Consider the following 27,084-nt stretch of genomic DNA (forward strand, 5'->3'; position numbering starts at 1 on the left):
TTCCTCATATAATAGACCTAATGTTTGATACTCATAAAAATTACCAAACTGAATATGATGTGACCGTGATTTTGTACGAAAACAAAAAAATGTGGGTTCAATAGTTTTGTGACTCATTGTTCAAGGCATTAATGAAGTAGCTAGTTAACTGAAACGACATCAGTGATCATTCAACCTTGCATAATTCATCCTTGCAGGCAAAAGAATACAATGTCATTTGAAAGCTAGTCTGAGCATTGCAATCACAAGTACTGTACGCTGAAAGTCACTTTCGAAGCATGCAGTAGATTCTTAATATTGTACAACCTATTACATGAAAATAAAAGTGGTAATTGAATAAAAGGAGAAAGAAAAAATAAAATTTCTATGCCCCTCCTCTCCAATACTTTTCGCATCTCTATTAAAGCACAATATTCTCACCCCATATAACAGTTTTACTGTATATCTTATCCCATATTTCAGACTCCGGAGAAACATGAAATCATAAAATCCTGATTTTTCAAAAACTGAATTAGGTGTAGAATCCTATGAGAAACAATATTCCCATTTTCAATATAACAGTTCTACTTAAACATAATTAACGTCTTGTAAATTTTAATGTTATTATTATTATTATTATTATTATTATTATTATTATTATTATTATTATTATTATTATTATTATTATTAATTATAATTATTATTATTATTATTATTATTATTATTATTATTTCCTCTCAGAGTTTCGCTAAGACTACGTCCAGCATTCTCGGAAGATCCTGATCTTATCTCCAGGGATGACTCGAAAGTTGAACTTTGAATCTGGGGATAACCTATATATTTCCTGAAAGGATTTGTCGAGTAAGTTCCAAAACAGATTTCAATTCCTTTTCCGAAAGTGACCCCACCGCTTCTGGTTGGAAATTTATAGAACAACTTGACCTATATATTTTATGTATCAAAGTACTCCACATGACTAGTAGTTTAAGAATATAACATGCTCTATTCCATTACATCCTATATTAATCAATAAAACCATAAACATGATTATTTCACTATAAATATCCTATATTAGTGAACCTATAAAGTTGAGAAAAGCATATCCATAATGGGGGGCAACAACAGTAAGTCATGTGGTATCACCACTAATATGACTCCTTATTATGGTTAGATGTGACACATTTGGTGTACGTATTTCAATTTTTATATTTTCCACGATTTTTCCTATAAACGTTGTCAAATCGGTACGTTCCATATATTCGTCAACTGCTCATCTAGACGAACTGTTTGATAGTCGCACGGCACTAAAACGTTCAATAGATTTTGAGTTACTAATTAGGGAAAACTAGTTGTGATGTAAATTTGAGCTAATTTAATCGATCCGAACAACTCTTTCTTTGTAGCTATATAAACCCGATTGGTTACCCTTCAGGGTTTAAGCCCTCTAGCCACGACAAGGCCCGGGAATGAGAAGGAAGAAGGCTCCGGCTGGATGTTGTTTGCTGGAGCTTGGCTTCAGTTTTTGAATATGTGAGAGCCATGTAACTCACACTATGGTGCTGAAAGGACTTGGGCTTTGGTTTTAAAGTGTGAAGGCCACGTAACTCATATTGTCTCACGATTACTCTACAGCGTGATAGTGAGGGTCACCAATATAGGATATTTATAATGAAATAACATTTTTTTTGGTTTATTACCTTGATAAGGACATAATTGGGTAGTGCATATTGCATCCTTAATCTACTAGTCAAGCAGAGCACTTTGACATATAGGATATAGACCTATAGGTCAAGTTGTTCTATATATTTCCAACCCTGAAAGGGTGGAGTCACTTCCTGGAAAGAAATTGAAGCCTATTTTGGAACTTTCACGACAAACCCTTTCAGGAAATATATAAGTTATCGCTAGATTCAAGGTTCAACTTTGGAATCATTCGTAGTTAGTCTAATTTAGCTTCAAAAAATCGATATAATGTTCCAGACAATACTAAATATGTTATGAATGCCCAAAGGGTTTTCTGTCGACTTTTGGAATATTGTACTAGACTGATCTACGAATACATATTATATATATAAGATGTGTCTTAATTTGTAGTTAAACAATCATGTTCAGTGAACTTGTAAGAATCGGAAAACTTTTAAAACGCGAAATTTCTATCTCAAATTGAAAAAATAAAAATGTACGGTATACAAAAATACTTGGAGATGAATAAGAAAGATTAAAACGTATACGTCAGAAATTTTTAGCAACCTGCTGAAGGTAGGTTAGTTTTCAGTTAAAATAATTAAGTTTATTCTCATCAATATATTATGTATGTTTTGCTTTCACCTCTGAAAATGTTCATTAGGCAACGCTTATCAATGTAAAATGCGAATTCTCTTATCTCTAAAGGGAGTTAAGTGAACGTTATCTGTAATTCCAGAAAAAAAAATGATCATATCTAACAATAGAAAGATAGAATATTAAAAATGAACACAAATACAACAGATGATTTTCTGCAAAGATATTATGTCTTAGAAAGACTTCTTGACCTATCAATATTATCACATGGTTTGAGTCTCCTTAGAAAGACATGTTCCACATAGTCATGATTAAAGGCAGATAAATTTGTTAAAAATAAGAGCATCACCCAAACACATCTTACTAATCATGTGAAGTTTACATGTAATAGAAGTGAGATAGTCTTATTTCATTATTATTATTATTATTTGTATCGAGATAAGCACCAATAAAGACATCCATTATAAACATGTAGATATATAGGCTTGTACGTTTCTTTCTCAGCTCATGACAACAACAAAAAATAACTTTTAAGAATATTTAACGAATTATAGAAATTAATTTATGATTCATGTACCGTAATAAAATTAAACAAATAATTTCAACATAATGTATTTTAACAACCAATCTAATCATAAATTTACAGTATCGTATATACAGTAAAATCCCTTTAAACGACCACCTGTTTAAGCCAATCCCACCCTTTATCATGACCCATTTTTACTGGTACAGAATTATAGCTCGATAAGAACAATGCATTTCAAGCAACCTCCTTTATGTCGTCCACCTTTCCTCCCGACCAACGACTGCTTTATTACAAATACGCTTCCTCGGGTGAGATAGGACGACCTGCGACAATTGTGGCAGGTAAATGTTAACCTTAACTTGGACTATTTATATTCCGTATCTCGTATTTTGTTTATGTTCTGCCATTGAAAAATAAGATTTTGAGATTGTATAAGATGGTTTTACAAAGTTCCAAAACACTATAGAAATAATTATCACATTACTTATTACAATAAATGATATTATTTACCAGAATGCCATTTTTTCGTATTTTAGCTCGTAACGGAATTGGCCTTAAACTTTTAATGCACTCTGTATATAGTATGACTTATAGTACAGTAGATAGTTTTGCGTGAGTGGAAGCGCCAGAAAGCACGATAGACTTTATAATTAATTGCAACTCCTCCTCTTATTTGAGCTTTACTCCATAAATTTGAAAATCTTTGGTAAATCATTAAATCCTCCCTCATTAAAAGGACCACTTCTCTAGAAAACTGATTTTAATTCTAAAAATGTTAATGGTTTTCTTAACGAGGTTTGACTGTATATCACAGGGACCTCTGCCATAGGCCTATCTGCTTCAAAGTTTTCTTTTAACAATATTTTCTCTCTTGATACGACAGGAAAGAAAATGAGAACATGCATAGCATACGCAACATTGGAAAGCTTCCTACAGTCTTATTCCCTAGGAGACCATTGCGTCACTCTCCTTACTAGATTAGCCAGAACCCATGTTTACGGGGGATGGTAAAAGAACTTCCTCGCATCTACCAAATGGAGTTTAATTAATACGAACTACGTAGGAGTAACGTTAATGTCCCCTACGAGACGAGGCAACATTAATTCATCCAGGTTATACATCTCAAACACTGTTTTAGTGTTACTTGATTCACTGTATAAAAGCTATAAATTGAGAAGTGATTGGCGCTAAGATGACTAAGAGAATTTATCAGTGTTTAAAGATATGCAAGTCATTACACAATATACTCCAATAATAAATTTGATTTAAATGTCATTCATCCCTTTCGTGGACCTTTCGTGACACAGAAGACTCCTGATAACTTCTACATGAAATTAAGAAGAATAAGGATTTATTTTATTTTTTTTTTTTTTTTTTTTTTTTTTTTACATAAATTTACAAAACGGGACAAGAAAAGTTTTCCAAGGACCGAAACGAGACAATAAAGAATTCTCTGACAAGGTAAATTCGCGAAGTGTTCCCTCGGGATTCGTCTAAAATTGATTTAAATGCAAAGTTCTCCGCGGCCCAAAGTGTATTGTAGTAATTTTAGCGGCCCACACGGGTAATTTGCATATTTATGGGCCTTCATATATTCGGAATTCATACCCTACTATAACGCTTGGTCACAAAATTGCTTTTAGTTTCTTTATATGTAACTGAACATGAATGTGGGCATATGCAAAACAAATTGGATCAAGTACTGCTTCTTTGACACGTGTTGTCCACGCCAGCCGCCATCTTGGATCCGCCATATTGGCTTCAACTTTCGGTTTTTCAAATGGGAATAAGTGCATGTGATACATCAAATTCATACAAAAATTTCTAGGAAATTCATTGGTGTAGTAAATTTTCCGATAGCTTGTACCATTTGCAAAATATTGCATGTTGAATGTGAGGCACTTCACAAATTCAACCATTTGAAAAGTTGTGCAGGGCCCCGTATCTATATGTGATCTCTTACGTGATTTATTGTTGACGAAATGTTTTCTGAACGTACATACATACAGACATACATACGTAAATAGGATATGGTAGATCTTCACCAAAATCTGGTCGTATCTAGATTTACATTAGGCATTTTATTCGTAATACAATACTTCCTTGTTATAGTATAACATGAAAGTAATAACAATCACTCACAGAAATGTTGTAAGATTATGACAAGAATGTTGTAGAGAGTTTGTTTATACCTACAGTACTTTTCCAGTTAGAAATTGTTTTGATTTGTCAACATCAAAAACGTAAGCGTAACTGATATTACTCTGCAATGTCTATTCGCGAAGTGCCTAGAGGGATTTAACATGTAATATTTCGCAAATGGTACAAACTATCGGAAAACTCACTACGCCAATGAATTTCCGAGAAAATTTTATATTAATTTGATGTATCACATGCACCTATTCCCATTTGAAAAACAGAAAGTTGAATCCAATATGGCGAATCCAAGATGGCGGCCGGTGTGGATAACACGTGTCAGAGAAGCAGTATTTGATCCAATTTGTTTTGCATATGCCCACATTCATGTTCAGTTACATATAAAGAAACTAAAAGCAATTTTGTGACCGAGCATTATAGTAGTGTATGATTGAATTCCGAGTATATGAAGGCTCATAAATATGCAAATTACCCATATGGGCCGCTAAAATTAGTACAATACACATTGAGCCATGGAGAACTTTGCATTTAAATCAGTTTTACATGAATCCCGAGGGGACACTTCGCGAATGTACCTTTTGAGTATCGAGACGCGACGATAGTTCTACATAAAATTATGAGACGGGATAACTTTATTCCTCGTCTCACCACTAATTAGGAAGGGGGTTCGAGCCCCCTCTGGCAACCCCACTGTCCGCTATTTTATTGTTTAACATTGAATAGCAAAAATTAGATGAATTTATATTTCTGACAAGTAAGGTTCACAGCTCCCATCTATCATAATGTGTTTCGAGTAATGTCTTCTCTTACGGCAAGGTTATTTATTACATAAACTAAAATCAATATAAGTGTTTCCTAATTTTGTGGTGAGTTGCTATGTCAGTTCATTGAAACTACATTTCGAATGGCTAAGTGAACTAGAGAACATGGGAATGCGAAAGGGGAAACTTTTCAAATAAAGCGAAGTAGTGTAAGTAGGATGATTCTAAGGAATTTTATCTATTCATCGATGTAAGGGGAGGGATATTGTCCTCAAATTAATTAACTGTGTCTGTCCATTTTCGATTTGGTTTATGTTGGAGTTCATCGTACAATTCTTGTATTGGTGTGTGAAACTTCTTATCACATCTCATGGTGAATGGTAGTACTTCGAATATAGACCTCACATCAACGGAGGCAGAACAATTGGTATGGGAGACGATACTAGTGCCGGCTTGTAAGAGAACTCTGGGGAAGAAAATTTACCTAATGACATAATTCTTGAATGCAAGAATTAGTACGTTCGGTAAATTTTCTTCCCTCTCCTGGTAGCGATAAAATTGTAAATTTTACCGGTGTGACTTCATGAGCCGCCACTGGCTTATAGTGGTTAGCACTTGTATAACTCTGGATCATTGTATTATTTATCTGGTTCATGTTACTGTGGTGTTAACCTCCTACCCGTTTGGGTTTTGCACGCGGGAGAGGCGATGTTTTATAGGTGGAGAAACATTTAATTTGAGGAGCGAGAAAGTTAGGACCATAGTCTTCCGCCTACCTTAAACTGTGCAAAGCCATTAAAGTATGGAAGATTTTAAACTGTGGTAAAGAATCCTCAGCTATTAAGCGATTCACCATAAAAACTTTTTAGAAATATGACTGTATGAAATGAAATCTTTCAGTTTAACATCTCATGATTGTACCGGTTAGGCTAAGGGAGACTGATGATGATCGAAGGCAAGTGAATGATGATCGAAGAATTGGTGGAATGAGAATTTAGGAGGGAATGGGAGAATCATGAGAAAACTCACGGACGCGATGTTGTCAACCACAAACTTACTTGGACCGGGATCTAACCAGGGACCTCACGCACCAGATCCAAAATATCTATTACTGAGCCACCGTACCCCCCTTAATGACTGTGTAAATAATACTTTTAACGTATAAGTTCATCAAATAATATCTAATTGTAAAGAGCTTATATTACTTACTCATATTTTATTAGCTTATGAGAAAATATATCTATTTCGATAGTTGTTAGCCTTATGTCACAAACATTCTCTTTATCTCCTCTGCCCATTCCCTGCAGTTGTAAACGAAGTAAGGTAGTCGCCTTTGGAACAAGTAACGTTTTGTAGGTTCTATTCCCATAGGTATGGTGCTGCTTAAATTCAAGAAACTAAACACAATACGTTTTATTCAATATGTATCCACGTTCCTTCTGGTTCCAACTTAATAATTTGATGGACGTATCTGGCAAGCGTAGCTTATTGAACGAGAACTCCCTGACCACGTGAAGGGTGTCTAGAATTGCTGATTTTTGAAGGTTCGTTAAGAGATGTTTTTCGTATATCTATTCCTGTTGGGTCACAGTACTTTTAGGGGAAATAGTTGTAGCTGAGATTATGATTGGTCTTGCTGTAACTTTCTGATATTTTTATATCTGTTTGATTTCGTCTGCAGGTCATTGTATTTGCTAATTTTCGTACTAAATATTGTACGTATGTTGTCTGAGTCAATGTCATTGCTACCTGTATGAGGGTTATTTCTTGGTCTATTATTATTATTATTATTATTATTATTATTATTATTATTATTATTATTATTATTATTATTATTATTATTATTTATATAATCAGACTATCCGTAATATTTTTCTGCCTTTCTAGCAGTTCAAGCAAAAGTTACTATCTCGCAATACAACTAAGTTTGTCATGTGCAATGCCAATGGGACCCTAAATAGGCCAATGGCTTTTAAATAATTAAAATATGTCAGTTGTTGTTGACTTTTCTATTCTGCTACACAAAGTTTGATTACCCTGAGTATAAATCTTAAATTCAACGGAAACCTTCTTACATTAATCTTAATATATAGGGCTACTCTGTACTATTTTTTTAAGCAATAAAGAAAATGAATTTTCCGAGGAGCTTTGTTGTCTAAGAAATCACTTGTAATTTGCGAATATCTCTTTTCTTTAAAATATTTTTTTTATCTGTCTTTAATATCACAATAGGAAGTAACCACTTCCTCTTTTTTTTTATTACAAAAAGCAAAAGAAATATTGTTAGGTAATATTGACATGCAGGTCGTGGGAATGCAGATAGGCTTGAAAAATAACTTTTACTTTCTTTCAACATATCATAGTTTTGTCCTTGACGACTTCTTGTGATAATGTCCAGTCTGTAATGTATTTTTTACCTTTTCCCTGTGTAAGTGCACACTGCAATTTTCAATGTAAGTAGACCCACCATTATCCAGATCGGGGATATTCAGTCTAGCTCGGAAAATAATAATAATAATAATAATAATAATAATAATAATAATAATAATAATAATAATAATAATAATAATAATAATAATAATAATAATAATAATAAAACTTCCATAATAATTTAGATTTTTTGGGGAATAATCTACTAGACTTGTGGCACTTTCATAAGAACGCGATTTTACTCAGAAAAAATAATCTATTGACGAAAAAAAAACTAACTTGACTCTTTTAGGGGTACCTTTTCACTTTGTGTAATCATTTATCAACGAAGAGTAAAATAAACTTAATAAATTATTTATTATGATCAAGCTTAAGCTCATTTATTTATTAAGCTTAAGCTTCATAAATCATTTATTTAAGAATTAACCCTACGTTTTACGTTAATATTTTGTTTATTTTAAAATTGAATATCGTATTTGTATGGTGTTAAGTACACAATTCTATATTTCCCACAATTAAGTTATATATTATAAAATTTATTTTAAAATGTATACAGTATTTTTATTCTTAGAGTTCATTTTTCATGCAATAAATTTTTAAAACCCATGTATAGCACATAACAAACATTTATAAAGTGCTAATCTATACAAAGAGGTAAGAAGATTTGCTTAAGAGTGAGTTTTGGTATAAAAAGTGCATTTTAAGGTTATGGATGGGAAAGAAATGAGTAGTTATAGAACTCTGTCCTATTCACTTTTTTTTAATATCCGGCCTGCCCTTCCACTACATTAGGCCAGATAGTCGTTAGTTTCATTCATTTCTTAGACAATAACAGAGGAATGTGAAGAGAGGACATATTTTTGTAACTTTACATCCATCACGTTCACTTCAGAATAAAAATTCTAGATAGACGAACTGTCTGTGTACGACTTTACGAATTGTTTGAGTTCTATGATACATTAAATCATTTGGATCTATTTAGACATCAGTAATTGTAAAGTAACAAGCGCATGAGCTTCGTTCGTCAACGGTGCGGCATGTTTAGAAACAGTGTTGGTAGCTTTTCTTAAGAAACTTTCCCTTAAGTAACACAAAATTTTCCCTAGTTTGTTGAGTGTTAATTCCTATGACCGAAGTTACGCGATAAGATTAATTTACTTATTAAAGGAAGTGTCAACCACATTTGTTTTATTCATTTACTTTTTGTTTCTGTTGGTTTTACTTTTTCTTTAACTATGTTTTTACACAAAAATATACATAAATGCACCGAGCCAAAAATTGGTGCAAATTATGCTACTTTGAACACAAACACAAACTACTACTATTGTATTGTTTCTGAAGAACAAAGAAAAGTTTAAGTATTTATTGGTCAATCAGTCAGCGCGAGAATTTATTTGGATTTTCACATTTTAACGAAAAATTCCTTTTTTTTCTTTCTGCTAAATTTACGTACGAAATTCCCCTAAATTAGGGAAATTCCCCTCAAACTACGAACACTGTTTAGAAATATTCGTTGAAAATGTTTATTTCGCTCAATGTTAGAGAGTGATCGAATAGTCTATGTCAATTGAATGTCTATTGAATGAAACAAATTGAAGTCCTCGGAACATCATAGATATCTATATTTGGTGCTTGATTGAACGTCTATAGATACCCATAAACAAACACCGGAACATGTATTATGGAACTGTGATGAACTATGTCAAAAAAAAAAAAAAGAAAAAAAAGAAAGAAAGAAAGAAAGAAAAAGACATCTCGGTAGGAAACAAATTGAGAAACCTTAATATGAAAAAAAAATCTAACAAATAAGGAAAACAGAAATGATTACTAGACAGATGGTCGAAGAACTCTGGAAGAAGAGGAAATTAATCATGGAAAAGACAATCCGAAAAGAAGAAGAAAAACTAAAAGAAGTTTAAATCAAATAACCAATTTTGAAATTCAATTGAAATTATAACCACAGATTATTTCTGGAAAATTAAGTACTATAATTCTTCACCTAGTTATATTTATGTTATGCGTGCATATGAATTGTGTCGTAAAATACAGTGCAAATAACTAATAATCCAAGAAAATTCAAATATGGGAAAGAAACAAACAAGTTGTAAACAAAATATTTAAACCTAAAACACTGTATAGTGTAAACTGTCCAAAGTAGCATGTTATGTAAATTATGTTGTTATGTAACATAATATGTCCGAAAATTGTTATGTTATTTAACATCTTATATATAAAAATTAAAATAAATAAAAATAAAAACAGAAATGATAGAGGAAAGAGCATGGCGTATATTAAAAAGTACCATATCAATAAAAATTCGCCTCGCTCTCTAACTAGGCCTATGTATGTTGAAGTCGGATAAGATATCTATAAACTAAATATTAATGAAAGTTCCACAATAATTTAAAATACAAAGACATACATGTATTTTGTTAATTTGCATTTGTTCATATAGATCTATCACTGAAACGTGAAACTATACGGGGCATTTGACTTTATTTTTACTTTTAGACTTCTAAAATTCTAAAATTTCGCGACAAGCCCATGGGGCTGCGCGACACACTTGTTGGGATTCGCTGCTCTAGCTTGTAGGGTCTACGTTAATTCGTATGGGAAAGGCAACGTTAGGAAATTGTTTGCCCATCACAGGGGATTACGCGTATTATTTTCAAGTGTTGTTGTTGATTTGAAGTTTAGCATCCCACTCAGCAGCAAGGGATGTATGAGACGTGAATCTACAGCTTAACGTAGGATCCAAACACATAAGGTCCCACTAGAAATCGAACTCGGGTCTCCCATGCCGAATTTACAAGTTGTTGTAAAGGCATCGTTGGTACAATCCGCGGCAAAAAACCTGCAACATGAGGATATAAGTTTATTGTGAAACTACACCTAACAGCACAGGGAATGAACATAACGTCTAAGTGGAACGAATCACGCCAAGATAAACCTCGGCCTCCTCGCGTGCACACTTATTTTGGAGCAAAAGACTTCGTCATTTCACAATAAACTTTATGCTCATGTTGCAGGTTTTTTGCCGCGGATTGTACAATACTTCTCTGAATGTCTCTCCAATTATTTGTCAATATTGGCTGAAGGATTTCTCAATTGCTTTTACATTACAAAGGTATGGTAGCTCACGTTGGAAGACCACACTTATTATGCAAGAGATCTCTGGCTTGACCATGGGCGGAGTTATGGGAGGCATTGCCCCCCCCCCCCCCGACTTTTTGACAAAGAATAAAAATGCCACTTATAAGATCCTTCAATTCTCATTTATGTTTACCATGCCCCCCAACAGACAAAAGGTCTGCCCCCAGCAGACAATTCCTAACTCCGCCCATGGGCTTCACCCAAAGCTACACGAGATTATAAGACAATATCGTGTCTATGAGTAATTTCCATTTAATCTCCAAGGCTTCCATTTAATCTCATGTATCTGAATTTTCTCTGCTCCTAGTTCTTCACGTATCACTCATTTGAATCCTTATTTGACGTTTAATGACATGTTTCATATCATTTTGACGTCCTGTTGCAACCCAGAATCAACTTTGTGCTTTGTTGGATGTTCTACTGATAAGCTATTATTAAGAGTAAATGGAGGTCTTAATGATCATTGTCGAACAAACATTTTTTTCTTCTTAAAGCCACAATTGGATGTAACTGTATAATGATACAAGCATAATAAAAGCGTGTTCTGTTACGTGCAGAAATTACTGTACATTCAAAGAAGCTTTAAAGTGTCATTGACTCCAACAATGATGTCAGAGACTTTCATGGGTACTAAAAATACTACGACATTACATCAATTGAATTATTGAACCCAAGCGTTACAGTTTCAATGTTCTTTTATTTAATTTTTATACAAGTAAGTACGTTTAACTTAGCTTTTTTTTTTTTTTTTTAATTGTTCAGCTGACGACGATTCGTTCTATTCTTCAAAGTAGGTACAAAGCGAAATGTTAATGATTTGAATTTAACGTCCCACGATCACGCACCGAAACTAAAAGAGATAGTGATAATAGAATGAATGAAAAGGGTAGAATGAAGAAAGTAGGAGAAGCTACCCACATAGACCGCTATGACTCTATTTGGCGCGAGTTGGGAACGAACTAGGGACCCTACCCAAAGATGAACGCTCTACTACTGAACTACTGAGGCCTTGCGTAATATTAAATTTGTTTGTAATGTGAGATAATATCTTCGAAATTAAAAATACACAGTCATAGCTATGCTGTTGTAAATTGTACTTAGTCCAATCGTCTTAGACAGATGCTCTCTAATCCAGAGTTTCTCAAACCGTGGGCCTCAAGATCTAATCTTGTGGACCTCTTGGGCTGAACATTCATCCAAGCAAGACAGAAAATGTAAGACTTTGGTAAATTCGGTATCGCACACTCTACTTGAGAATTTCGAACAGTTATAGATTATAAAATAATAATAATATGAAAAATGAAATGAAATCTTTGAGTTTTACGTCCCACGGTTGTGCTAAAGCTAGGCTAAAGGGCACGGTGGTGATTAGAAATTAATGAAATAATGAAATGAAGGAAGTGGGAAGAAACGGGAAAACCCTGAGGAAACCCACGACCACGGTATCTGTCCACCACAAAGTTCACTTGGCGCGAGCTGGGGTGGAACCAGACACCCCATGCACCAGAGGTGAACGCTCTACCACTGAGCCACCGTGGCTCAATAATAATAATAATAATAATAATAATAATAATAATAATAATAATAATAATAATAATAATAATAATAATAATAATAATAATAATAATAATAATTTAATAAGGGAAGATTATACAAATTCTAATAGCTTAGATCAAGCTTTCTTAAGCTATTTCATATCACAACCTTTAAAAAAAAAATCACATCATCCTGTTCTATAAGTGATTTCCAGTTTGTAATAAGCATTTTGATTATTTCTTTTTATTGGTTTACAGTTCTCCATATGAGTGTAGCTTTGGCTTATACTGTATTTTAACATGCAATTTTCATTGTATTTGTATACCTCTTGTATATCAATCTACAGTCATTCACCACTTTCATTCCTCTTTTATTCCAATTGTTTTCTTAAACGATCCTTTAAGAGTTTACAATTTTGTTCAATCTACTTAGCTGTTTGAAAACAAGTGTGAACATGAAAATATGACTTATCAAAATACGAAATTAAAAATAATCTTCAAAAATATTTTTTTCGTTACTACATTCTAATTATATTTATATTTTTCACCTATGTTTGCGACCTCCAGCTTGAGAAATCCTGGATAGATATGCATTATTATAATAATATTCTTTATAGCCTTCAATTATACTTTCTTTTATTAATACCCTTATTAAATTAAAGCAAAAAGTTATGCTCATTTATTTATGCTAAAACATTAAAAAAACTAACGCTCTCGTCTTTGGTGCAAACATATTAGGTTCGATTCCCGGTGGATACGTCAAAAAATGTAACCATTTTTTTTTCAGACCAGCCATTCTGAGTGAGTTTTTCCCTGGATTTTTCTCATTCACACCAGGCAAATCCTGGGATGGTACCTAACGTACAAGTCCCAGACTGCTTTCCTCCTTTTCATTCCTTTCTTTCTTCCTTCTTCATTTCCCGGATAGTGTGTTCGCCTAGGGATACGTGACAGGTTTAACGACATAGATGATGATAGTGCTCAAATATGTATAAATTAATAAATAACATTAAAAATAAGTTATTATTCATTTGCTTTCGAAGGGAACAAAAGTACTAAGTGGTCCTTACAACACTAATAAAAGTGGTCCTGGCAAAAAAAAAAAAAAAGTTTCAGAAACGCTGGTCTGATCCAATAGTCGGTGCGAGCGATCCCAGGTTCGATTCCCAGTGGGGCACTCAGTCGAGAAAAGTGTAAAAACCTTTTACAGACCAGCCATCCTGAATGAGATTTTCCTGGGTTTTCCTCATTCATACCTGGCAAATACCGGGGTGGTACATAACTTATAGGACCCAGGTCGCTTCCTTTCTTTCCTTTCTCGGGACAATGTGCTCGACGAGGGACGCCATCCATCATACGTGACGGGCTAAATGTATATACATGCCGAAAGTCCAGAAATCTAAATTCTAAATTCAATATTTCTCATATTCATAAACAAAGAGATGACATGAGGAATTTAGTTTTGATGTTCCGTTCCAGGCCCGCAGCCAAGAGGTATGGAAGCCTTTTTTTTTTTTTTTTCAGTGAGTTATATACTAAACAAGATTTCATAAGACACAACATGCTCCCTGATATTTGCTGCTGGCCAAAATCATTTCGACCTTTACACAAGGTGCGAAATCCTCACATCGAAATGGAAGTAGAAAATGAAAGAGAGAAAACTAAAAGAAGGAAGAAAAATCTGCTTCAACATAGAGTTTATCTATTCGAATATCTATAATTATTAAACTATGCAGAATTAGGGATACCGTTAACGTCTGTTATACGAGGGTGGTGCATACTACGCCTCTATTTTGTTTGCAAAATTGCTAGATCATAATTAACTCTAGTTGTTTTTGTCTTATCATAACCACTAATTCATCCGTTAATTACTACATCTTAATTACATGTGAATTACTTTGTACCTTGTCTTTACCTGTCAAGTTAAAGGACATAAAATAGTGTTAGTAAGATCCATTTTATAATCGAATTCACAGTTGCACCATTAACTACTGGATTAGGAATTTGATTTCCGGGCTTTCGGTATCTATGGCCATGTTAACACGTCACGTATGAGAGATGACGTTCCTCGGTGATCATACTGTTTGCGAAATTGGAAGGAAAGAAAGGAATGAGGACGAGAGGAAGTGGCCTGGGATCATTATGTTAGGTACCATTCCGGCATTTGTCTGGTGGGAATGCGGAAAACCCAGGAAAATCTCACTTAGGATGATTGGCCTGTAAAAGCTTTCTATACTTTTTCGGGTGAGTGTCCTCACCGGACACTAGCTACTGGAGATGTTGTATGAGAAGATTGCAGAAAAAGTGCAAGTATGTAAATGGATTAGTAAAGAAGGATTTGTTGAATCGAAACGGGAAGGAAGAAGGAAGTGAGAGGAAACCGGAGAATTCCAAGAAAATCACCACAAACTCACATATTCTCGGTTAGAATCGAGGACCACACATACCTGAGTTGAATGCCCTACTGAGTTACTGTATTTTGTTCTTCCCGTGTGAATTGAAATATTTTAATAATTTAAGATCTGTGTCTAGAAACTAGATTCGGTGCGAGCGGTCCCGGGTGGGACACTCGGTCGAAAAAGTGTTAAAGGCTTTTTCAAGCCAGCCATTATGAATGACGTTTTCCGGGGTTTTCCTCACTCATACTAGGCAAATGCCGAGGTGATACCTTACATAGGTCCCAGCTGCTTCCTTCCTTCCTTCCTCAATCCTTTCTTGCTTCCCTTTCTCCGGACAGCGTGCTCGCCGAAGGGCGTCATCCCTCAAACGTGACGGGCTAGATGGCCATAGATGTCGAAAGCCCAGATATCTAAATCCTAAACTTCGAAATCCAGAAGCTAGAATTGCTCGTTGTTTCGTCTTTCAGGTATTGACAATCCAAAAATATTTTCTAGACTTCTCGTAAGATAAAATACACAACTCACATTAGAAAGTGTTAATAAAATTATAATATAATATGACTGAACTTACGGGAAATTATCTTTGCCGGCCTTCCACATGCACAGAATAAGAATGTCAACGCTACCAGTAGTTATGCTATAACGAGGAACTTGTTCCCCGCTGTCAGGATTTAGGATTGGCAAATCATGGGGAGAGTGCGTGAACCCGCATCCGATTGGAATGGGTATCAGCGAGGAATTTTTTTTTCTTTTTTTAAACTAAGACCACTATCTCCCTCACATGAATTCTATTCACGAGACTATATACAGTGTGACCTTCGCAGTCACCTTGGCTCAACTCCAAAAAAACCTTCCCTCGTATTGTCAGTGTGGCTCATTCAGCGTCGATGTGATTCAGTTCACGCTGTGTAGTAAAGGGAACTCCTTCAATCTTAACGCAGGATTGGTTGCATAGTGGCGTGACAAGCTACAACGGCTTTATCTTTTTGTAATTGTCGCTAAATGGGAACTCCTTAGGATATCTCGAGTTAATTCAGACAACGGCTAACAAGCCTATTGGTTAGATGCATAATCACGCGATCATCACTAAGAATTTCCGTAGAAATTTTTGAAGGTGAAACTTCTGTTTATTCTTCCTCTTCATTGTGCGTACTGGTTTGCAACAATAATGTGATTTACATTTTTAAAAAATGGTTTAAATATGTAAGAATTGACTCCCTTTTTCCATTAAATGTTTGGTAATAAATCCGTTCGTTTCAGAATTAGTATGTTTGGTAATTCGTACTAATGATAAATGAGCGAGAGTGATAGTTTTACATATCTTAATTACTAGCTTGACATACATATAATTTAAACATGCTCGAATCATATTCATTGTTTCCTCATCGATTTGCAATGATTTGGTACCGTATTGGAGTTGTAAAAGAATTGACTATTGCATGTTAGTGTTAGATACATTTAATCACAAATTCACTTATACCAACATAAAACAACTCAGACTGATCAAATATGTAGGCTACTATATTCTAACAATTCCGTTTCGTATGTGGATTACAGAACCCCAATTTCCGCATGATAATACTCATTAAGTCCCAGTAGTACTGATTTGGTTTTTAGTAGAACTCATTATTGGCCCGAGTTTACAATGGGTCTCTGCAAAATAATGGTTAACTTTATTTCATCGACCTCCGATCTACATATACATAGAATGGGCAAATTCTCTTTTAATAAATTGATTGAAAGCTTCATATTAGACAACTAAACGGCTCATAGGTCTGAAGCGGGAAATATTTAATGAACGTGCTCTACAGATAGTATACTTGTTCTGAAATTGTGGCTGAACACTAGCAAAATCAGACATTCGCCGTCTGAAGAATACAAAGCATGCAAAGTACGGATATTAGGAATAACCAGGGATGGCGATTAGGGGGCAAGAGGGAACCGTTGCTCCCCACTTTTTTGAAGTGACCCCTTAATGTATATAGTTTTATTTGGAAATGTAGAGTTTTTGTATGTATTACTGGTTCATAGGAAAAAATAGTACCACATAGCTTAATATTTGCCGTTGCGTGAGTACACATGGGTTATGTGTCTTCCCGTGGAGTTCAGAAAGCTACAGAAATTCGTTTTAATTGGAAATTAAGGCAATTAATATTGCAATTGCGTATTTCTTTAAATGTCGTAGCTTATGCTTGTAGTATTTATTGATTGTCTTTCATTTTCTAAGAGTAATAACATACATTTAATGGCATGTGTGGAATTAAAAATATAAGTTATTCATTAATCCCAATTTCAATATAACTTTTTCAAAATAAGCATCATTATTCATTACTATGATTAAAATTACCCTTTCTATTTGTTTGTTTTACAAATATGTTATTAAATAATCTAATCACAATTTTCCAGACAGAATTTTAAGATGTTCATCAGCAAGGAATAAAATCTCTTCTTACACCGTCGTTGTTTAAAAGTACAAAGGTCTAGTACCTATTAGTTATACAACCTTTCGTCAAACAAAGTGTTAGAAAAACCAGAAAAACTAACATTGATATACAAATATTCAGATCATGTCTTGCTCCCCCCCCCCACTTTTAACATCCAATCGTCACCACTGGGAACAACTCCCAAAGATGCGGAAATGGGAGGAAGATAACAGTGTAAGATATCAGTGTGAAAATAAAGGCATATGAATTTACAGGTGACCAGACATTTTGCACGGGAAAAAAATTGAAAATCAACGGTCAAAAGCAATCTTTGCTTGGATACCAAGAGACAATAATTTATGTAGGAAACCTCCTCATACAAGATGATATAATGAAATCAAGAACTACTGCGGTGCAATGTTCACGACACGAGACGAGAAATTGTCTCGCTTCGTAATTTTTTTAGAATTCTCGTCTCGTCTAGAATATTCAAGTATTCTTTCTAGTCTCGATCTAGATACTTGAAAAAGTTTTCTCGTTTCGTATCGAACCTTTCCGGTTTTGTATTGTAAATTTACAGTACGTAGCTAACTTTTGGAAGTAGGCTGGTAGAATTTTGTAATTATTATAATAATAAGAAATTCAAATGCTATGTAGGAATAACTGTTAAATAATTAACATAAATAAAACAAGTATTAATGTCACATGTACACCACGTGAAACAATTTGGATTGTATGGTGTGATATTTTCTCAAGTGGTAGTATTTTAATACCACTACCGCTTTTTGTGGAGGTGGAATATATTCTCAGAATGCTTAATTGATTACAGGAAACTGCTTCTCGTTATCTATTACCATTTTTATTCTACAGCGATAAATGGTAAACAAAAAGTGGTTGATTTTTCACTTCCGGTTTGAACATAACGTTTAGAGATATTATATCTATTCTTAGAACGCTAAATAGATTCAAAAAAAGAAAAAAAGAAAGGAAGAAAAACACTTTTCGCTATTTCTTATCGTTTTTGGTCTAATAAGGTAAGCTATCGACGAGAATCGCATTGAAACTTGCACAAGTGGAAGGACATATTCAAAGATGGAAATATGCTTACTCTTACGACTGGCAACGTTGTTGAACCGGAAGTAGATTGATTGTTTCCCCGTAGCCCCTGATAGCTATGTACTTTGGTCATACATGCCAGAATGTGATCCACTGGAACCAGTTTTCTCACGAAGACAAATATTGCAAACTCAAGATGATAACAGTCGGTGGTGGTTGGGATCTCTAGTACATCATTAATGCGAATCGATGTCAAATGGAACACGATACACGATCGTAAGTTCCTAATAACCACATTTACCCGATGGAGAAATGGAACACGCTGAAATCATAACGCAAAAAAATGGCTTTCTATGATTATTATTATTATTGTTATTAGTATGACTATTATTATTATTATTATTAGTAGTAGTAGTAGTAGTGGTAGTAGTAGTAGTAGTAGTAGTAGTAGTAGTAGTAGTAATAGTAGTACAAGTATGATTAGCATTATTAATGAGTACTAGGATGAGTAAAAATAATAATAATAAAAAGACAACACATAGGCTATATTGTTGGGCCCATTAAATAACGAAGGACTTCGGCTCGTCTTAAATGTCCTCTAGTACTGCTATAAAGGTTTTAAAATCCGCAACCGATCACCCCAGCCGGGATTCGAAGTCGAGACCCTTGAATCGCTGGCTTGACGTCTCAACCAACATGAACATGAGGTCGGCAATAAGACGAAGAAGACAAAGAAATAATAATAATAATAATAATAATAATAATAATAATAATAATAATAATAATAATAATAATAATAATAATAATAATAATAATCCTATACCAGTGTTCTTAACCTGATTTCGATCACTACCTGCATATTATCACATCCTCTTGCCAACGACCCCTTTATAATTTCTGTCTTGTAATAAGCTTGTGGCTGATTTTTAATATAACTATTGCGGAGGTTTCACTATATACATCTATTTCTATAATAGTAGAATCCATTTCTTGTATATAGTGGATACAGTAACTTCCCTAAAAACGAATGGATTAAAACCAAATTTGGTCCGTTCATTCATATTACAAACATCGAATGCGGTCTGTCATACTGTTTCAAAATGGAGGGCGTTTGAACATTTTAAAACTTCATAAACCCCTTAATTTTGGGTCATGTGATAAAAAATAAAGTGGATTTGCATTCTTCTGGTATTTCAATACGCAGTTCTCATTAGATTCACATTTCTTTCATTTAAATTGATTTTTAACCAACTCTTCACCCGTTAAAAATGTTTAGTAGACCAAATGTTTGTTGTTCTTGACAGTATGTATACAAGTAAAAATTGTCTATCAGAACAGATTTCAAAATAATAATTATTTAAAAATATTTTCCATTATTAGATTCTAATTATATTTATCTCTTTCGCTTTCTTCGCGACCCCCGGGTTGAGAAACCCTGTTCTATTCTATTTCTTCTTCTAGTAGACCTCATGTTCGTGTAGATTGAGGCGTCAAGTCAACAACTGAAGGGCCCTGACTTCGGATCCCGGCTGGGATATGGTTGTCTGTGGATTCTAAAACCTTTATAACAGTGCTAGAGGGCATTCAAGACGGGCCGAAGTCCTTCGTTATTTAATGGGCCCAACAATATAGCCTATGTGTTGTCTTTTTATTATTATTATTTTTACTCATCCTAGTACTCATATTAATAATGCTAATCATACTACTACTACTACTACTACTACTACTACTACTACTACTACTACTACTACTACTACTACTACTAATAATAATAATAATAATAATAATAATAATAATAATAATAATAATAATAATAATCAAGAAAGCCATTTTGCGTTGTGATTTCAGCGTGTCCCTTTTCTGCACCGGGTACACGTGTTTGTTTGAAACTTACAATCGGTGAATCGTATCGTGTTCAATTTCACATCGGTTCGAATCAATGACGTACTAGAGATCCCAATCACCATCGACTGCTATCATCTTGAGTTTGCAATCTTCGTCTTCGTAAGAAAACAGAGTTCACTGTATCATATTCTGGCATGTATAACCAGAATACATAACTTTCAGGGGTTATGGGAGAACGATCATTCTACTTCCGGTTCGACGACGTTGCGAATCGTAAGAGTAAGCATATTTCCATCTTTCAATATGCCCTTCTTCTTGTGCACGTTTCACTGCGATACTCGTCGAGGAGTTGGATAGCTTTCCTTGTAAGTAGATCACTATCGAAACCGGAAGATATATTGAATTTCGATCATTTCCGGGTTTAGCACAAAGTTATAGACGAATATGAAATGTATTTGATTTCTACCACTTCCGGTATGAATATCACCTCTATAAACGAACTCAATTCCTAATTTCTGACCCTGAACAGTCTGACCAAATTTGGTAGTGATTTATCAAGTAGTTTTTGAGATCTTTGTTTCCCGGACGGACGGACGCACGTACTGTACGTATATAAAGGAGTTTCGGTAAACCAATTACAAGAAAATGATAATATTACCCAGGTTGTTAATTAATCCTCATACACAAACGAACAAAAAAGCATTAGAACTAGGTACTAATAACTGATTTATTATCAAGGCAAATGTTCGGAGCAGGGCTACATATTATATGCAAAGATTCTGGCAAAACTTCTGACCTCTTACAAGTAGTGTTATCCATCAGACTTGTAAGATTTCTCGTCTCAAAAACAAGAGGAGAATTGTCATGTTTCTTGTATCGTGTCGAACTTAAAACTGTATTTCTGGTCTCGTGTCGCATTTAAATCTATACCTCTCGTCTCGTGTCAAATTAAAAATGTACTTCTCGTCTCGTGTAGAATTTAAAAATGTACTGCTAATCTCGACTCGAATTTAAAACTACTTCTCATCTCCTATCGAATTTTAAAATGTACTTCTCGTCTCGTGTCGAATTAAAGAATGTACTTCTCGTTTCGTGTCGAATTTAAAACTGTACTTCTCGTCTCGTGTCGAATTAAAAATTTATTTCTCGTCTAGTTTCGAATTTAAAATTGTACTTCTCGCTTTGTACCGAATTTAAAAATATATTTCTCGTCTCGTCTCGTGTGGAATTTAAAACTGTACTTCTCGTATCGAATTTAAAACTGTACTTTTCGTCGTGTCGAATTTAAAAATGTACTTCTCGCCTTGTGTCGAATTTTAAAATTCACTTCTCGTGTCGAATTTAAAACTACTTCTTGTCTCGTCTCGAATTTAAAATGTACTTCTTGTTTCGTATCGAATTTAAAAAATGTACTTTTCGTCTGATCTTAAATTGAAAACTGCTTCTCGTCTCGTGTCGAATTTAAAACTACTTCTTGTCTTGTGTCGGATTTAAAAATGTACTAATACTTCCCGTGTCGTCTCGAATTTAAAAATGTACTTCTCGTCTCATCTCGAACTTAAAAATGTACTTCTTGTCTCGTGTCGAATCAGGGGTGTAAATAAGGGCCCTGCAGACCCCGCATTGCGGGGGCCCCGAAGCCATTACGAGCCCCAAATCGAGATGTAGGACGTAGAGAAGGGACCCCATTCCACGTTGTCGGCCGGGTGGCCCCCAGGCCCTTAGTTACGTCACTGTGGCGAATTTAAAAATGTACTTTTCATTTCGTGGATAACACTAAAAATAGTGACTTGCGTTTATTGCTAATCTACCACGTTGTCTTATTGTTTTGATTGTTGATAATATATCAATGTGATAAAAAATAGTCACAGAAAAGTTATGATATACATAAAGAATTCTAAGTCAAACCAGAACCAGATATAACAAGTATTTTATATATAATCCATACAAAGAAAAATTCTTGCCAATTGTGATAACTGTTGAACTATTAGATAACCTTCTCCTCTAGCAAAATCAACAGACCGACATTACATAATGTTTCCGCTACTTAAAGTGTTATCAAGCCTATATTGCTATTTTGTTATAAATTATAATGATTGCATGAAACAGAGTGTATTCTTTAAAAGCTTGCTTACAAGGGACATCACCCAATTGTTCGGCTCCGATTTCAGATTTCTTTTTTCTTCTTCTTTTTATTCTTTTTCTTTTCTTTCTTTTTTTTTTAAGATAGAGGACATGTATGTATTATTTGTTATGACAGAAATTTTTGCCATGGTGCATGTTTTCTATTTTTATCAAAAAATATATTAATTCTTCGTCACAACTAACATTTTAAACAAAAAGAAATTTAGCAATGATCCAAAAATGGATCAAAAGATTGCGATCTTGGCCAATAATTAGTTTTTGAATCAGGGACCACAACATTTTTGAACGGCCCCTAAATCGAGTTTTCGTAATTTTTACGAAATAAGTACATCATACTGAGTTTAGTGATAGTTTGTTTGGCTACACGGTAACCATATTGCCACGAAGAATCTATCTTGCAATCTAGAGTCTAGTAATCAACATGGTTACTATACTTACAATACATGCATCAACCTCCTTTTTAGGACCTCTATAAATTTAAGTTGTAATGGTGACGAAGCACCCAAGCTCACTGAAGCAGCTCATTGTCAGTAATATTATTAACAGATAATGTAATCTAATACGTGAAGCTATGCAAGGTTAACCGTCAGCCACATGTGTTAACAGTAATCACGAATGGAACTCTTCAGCATATTAAAATGCACCTGTTTTGTCCACCTGGTGCCCAAATAAAGAGTCCGTGCTGAGGATGAACAATTGCAGTACAATTAGATCCTATTTTGCATTATTTGTTTGTACATATAGTTATTTGTCTTATTCTTCTTCAGTATGCGGTTTGGAATATAAATTTGACAGATGCGGTTCCAAGCTCTTTACATTCTATTTAGACATGATACCTCCAGATTTTCTTCCAGAAAATTTTGTCCGTGAAAGAGAAAGCAAATTCTAACTGGTATGCATTAGGGCAGTATTTGCTAAAAGAGGTGCTCTACACAAGAGCAGGAACGTAATGGGGTGTATATGGCATATAATCACCTAATCCCCCTTTTTTTAGTCCAGCGTGCATTAACCTTAAATTTACGAAAGAACGATCGTATATAGGGTGGCTATACTCTATATTCAAGAAGGATTGAGCATATATATACCAAAAATTTTAGCATTATACCACTGCACAAGAGGACATACAATTCCTATTTAATTTATCCGGGGGGGGGGTTCCGGGGGAAGAGGAAAAGCTCCCGGAAGTATGGCTGGAAGAAACACTGGCCTCCTGACATTTTGTTTGTTTGGATATTTGGTGTTTTACCTATAATAGCTCCCTACCAACCACTTTGCATCACACAACTTGAGTACAAATATTATCCATATATTTTCAAAACATCGCTAATATCACTGGGCAACAAATTTTAACTTTTTTCTTGTAACATGAGAGAAAACACCTCATCTTAAAGGAACTTTTTGCGCTGAATTTGAATATGAATTCCGTTTTTCTCCATCACGTACAGTTTTCCCTAACAGAGGGATTTTTGGGAAATTCCCTCAAAAATATCCCTTTTCCGCGTATTTCATAACCATATCCTAGCTCTTATCCCCTTAGGAATAATAACACAAGAATTAAACCAAAGACAACCTTGATTGATACTCAACAAATCCTCCAAGTTTCATAACAACCGCGTTTATTATTTCTAGAGAAATAAAGTTATTTGTGATCTTGCATACAAGATTATTCAGCTCCCTTAACTCATACTAAGTTTAACATATGTTGCTTGGAAAATTGTACTTTTTGTTTCTGTATTTTAACACTGAATTGGGCATTTTAAAAAATTCGCAATTTGTCGCGTTTTACGACATATTTTGCTCAAACTGTCAGTTATCGTATTTTGTCGCGACTCAAGATACTAATTTCCTTACTCAATCTGACGTAGTTCGTTAAAAAGACTAACTCTCGGTTTTGTCGGAAAACTTTCGCGATTTCGCAACTTGCGAAAAACTCCTGCCCCTAACTATATCCTAATACTTACGAGATAGATTTTCAAGGAAAGGAGGGTGGTCAACTTGTATTTGTGATATTCTGCCACTTTCCAGCACAAACATTATAAATGATTCGCATTAATGGTGTACGTAGAATTTTGTCATGGGGGAGGGGTTCAAACTCTCAAGTTCATATCATTTCAGGTGTTTGTATACAAGGGCAGATCCAAGGGGGAGGCTAAGGGGCTATAGGCCTCCCCCTTGACGCTCAGGTTTATACTGGACAAAATGGGCTTCAATTCTGCTTTGCACGGGATAAAACGGCAAATTATTGTTTAGCCCCTCCCTTGATCATATCCTGGATCCGCCACTGTTTGTATACATATTTTAATATTATAAATCCCTTTCGCGTGGGAGACCCGGGTTCCATTGACGGCGAGGCTCATGTGATTCCGATCCCACGTTAAATGTAGGTCCACGTCTCATATAGAGGGATGCTAAACTCAAATCTTCCTGGAAATTGTTAAGTTTCATTTTTACATCACATCTTTCTCAAGGGAGTTTAAGCCTGGAACTCCCCTTTGTGTTCTCACTAATTTAGACGTACACGAATATCAGTGTGAGGACTTGGTGGCTCAGTAGTAGCGCGCTCATATCTGGCAGATGGGCTCTCCGGTTCGATCCAAGCTCCTGCCAAATGAGCTTTGTGGTGGGCAACCCGTGTGCGTGGGTTTCCTCGGTGTTCTCCCGCTTCCCTCCACTTCCATCATGCCGCCAAAATCATCCATCTCATCATCACTGTCTTCCTTAGCCTCGGTGCATAATCATGGGACGTTAAAATAACAACAATAATAATAATAATAATAATAATAATAATAATAATAATAATAATAATATCTAACCGGAACCTTCTGAATAGAAAACAAGAGCTCTTTATGTTTAGATGCTTCAAGTAATCAACCTGAGCCACGCTTCTGAAATGTTATAGCCTATACTATGTAAATGGCAGTATAGTTTCTTGAGTGAATGCCAAAGGTCGTTTTCTACATGCAAATAGTTTCCAACGAAAGGAAGAAAAAGATTAAAGATTACTAAAACCAACTTCGAAACTACAATAGAAATCTTAGTACTTACGACTGCACAATCGCCGCTTGCCATTCAACACGAGCAAATGAAAAACTATTTCGCTTCCACCTGTGGGTTGTGGCCTAAGCTAATGGTTGATGCTCATACAGTGTGACCTTGACCATGAAATGTCATCAATATCCCACACCAATACTTCTATGGTTGCTTTTAACAAATGCATTCTGTGAGAGTCTGATTCACACATAAAAATTCTTCCAGCAGCGTGGAACACGCCACCTAACCACGTGGTTGCTGTATGTCAGATATCAAACGTGCAGGCGACGAGAACGTGATCCCGTATCTCAAGTGTAGCCGTGGTAACAAGCGTTGCTGTGGGATGTCTGAGAGCAATGCCCATTGAATAAAACAGATTGAGAATAGGATAGGCTACGACGCTACAGTGTGTCACTTCCGTATGCAGAGTTTACTTTAAAATCACGTGTTCACATACAGTGTTCGTGGTTCATTGCATATATAAATATCATTTTTAAGTAAACATTAGAATGATAGCGTTAATCCTGCTTTCGAAGGGAGGACTTCTCCTACCGTACCTTGAGTGAGCATCGAGTAAGCAGTAGCATCATTTCAAGTTGTGCTTAAATGGGAGGGAGAAGTACAGTGCGGTGCCGTGGGCAGGCGAGCGGGGCGATGGTCCCGGGCGCCAAAGTAAGAAGCGCAAAATTCGGGAACGGAAAAGGAAAGAAAAGAGAGAGAGAGAAAGATAAGTCTTACTCATGTTAGGAAAATGAATGTGCACATATATAAAATGGAAGGAAAAAAGTAATAAAAAAGTGCTCAAAATTGAGGGAAAACAGGGTATCCACTTCATGGCACTGGGGAAGTAGACTACACGACATAATTTCACATTATTGGTTAAAATGTAAATGTATCTCAAACTCAGGGAGACAATTACCCCCCTACCACCAACTAAAGGACGCGAATCTGGATAAGTAAAAATGCATTGGCCTTGTAATCGAGAGTCTGAGATCGATCTCAGAGACCAATGCTAAACCATTTTGATGGTTGGATATTTTTTTTCGAGCTTGCGAGAATGGTCCTTTCTTTAAAAGGAGCAAAGGGGCAATATTTCCATTATTTTCAACCTATTATACACCATCAGGCACGTAGCCAAGGGAGGTCCGGACCCCCCCCCCCTTCGTGACCAGAAATTAAAAAATTAAGGAAGGATAAAACGAAATGAAATGAGAAAAAGAAGAATCGGCGTTAAAAATTAAAAAAAAAAACTACAGAAAGCTTTTGGTTATTCTGAGGAGATTTGTGTTACTTGCAATACATTGTGGCGAGGTGAGTGAGATATACTGGAAGAGTCAGGGAATTTGAAATTTCTAGAAAAGTTGC

At 35.0% G+C, this 27,084-nt stretch overlaps 1 protein-coding gene across 2 annotated transcripts in view; it reads right to left on the reverse strand.

The window, feature by feature from the left end:
• LOC145668542 (cytochrome P450 6k1-like) overlaps positions 1-26,036 on the reverse strand; it is a 38,945-nt gene extending 12,909 nt beyond the window's left edge. The window contains exon 1 of one of the 2 annotated variants that reach the window (XM_081736526.1): positions 25,735-26,036. The gene's annotated coding sequence lies outside the window, so the exon portion shown is untranslated. Of the gene's footprint in view, positions 1-15,791; positions 15,929-25,734 lie in introns of those variants that run through there. The other variant, XM_081736527.1, reaches the window with a different exon arrangement.
• Between the last annotated feature and the right edge of the window lie 1,048 nt (positions 26,037-27,084).

Source organism: Thermobia domestica, chromosome 13 (assembly GCF_964235325.1).
Source record: "Thermobia domestica chromosome 13, izTheDome1.hap1.1, whole genome shotgun sequence".
Classification (NCBI taxonomy): Eukaryota; Metazoa; Arthropoda; class Insecta; order Zygentoma; family Lepismatidae; genus Thermobia; species Thermobia domestica.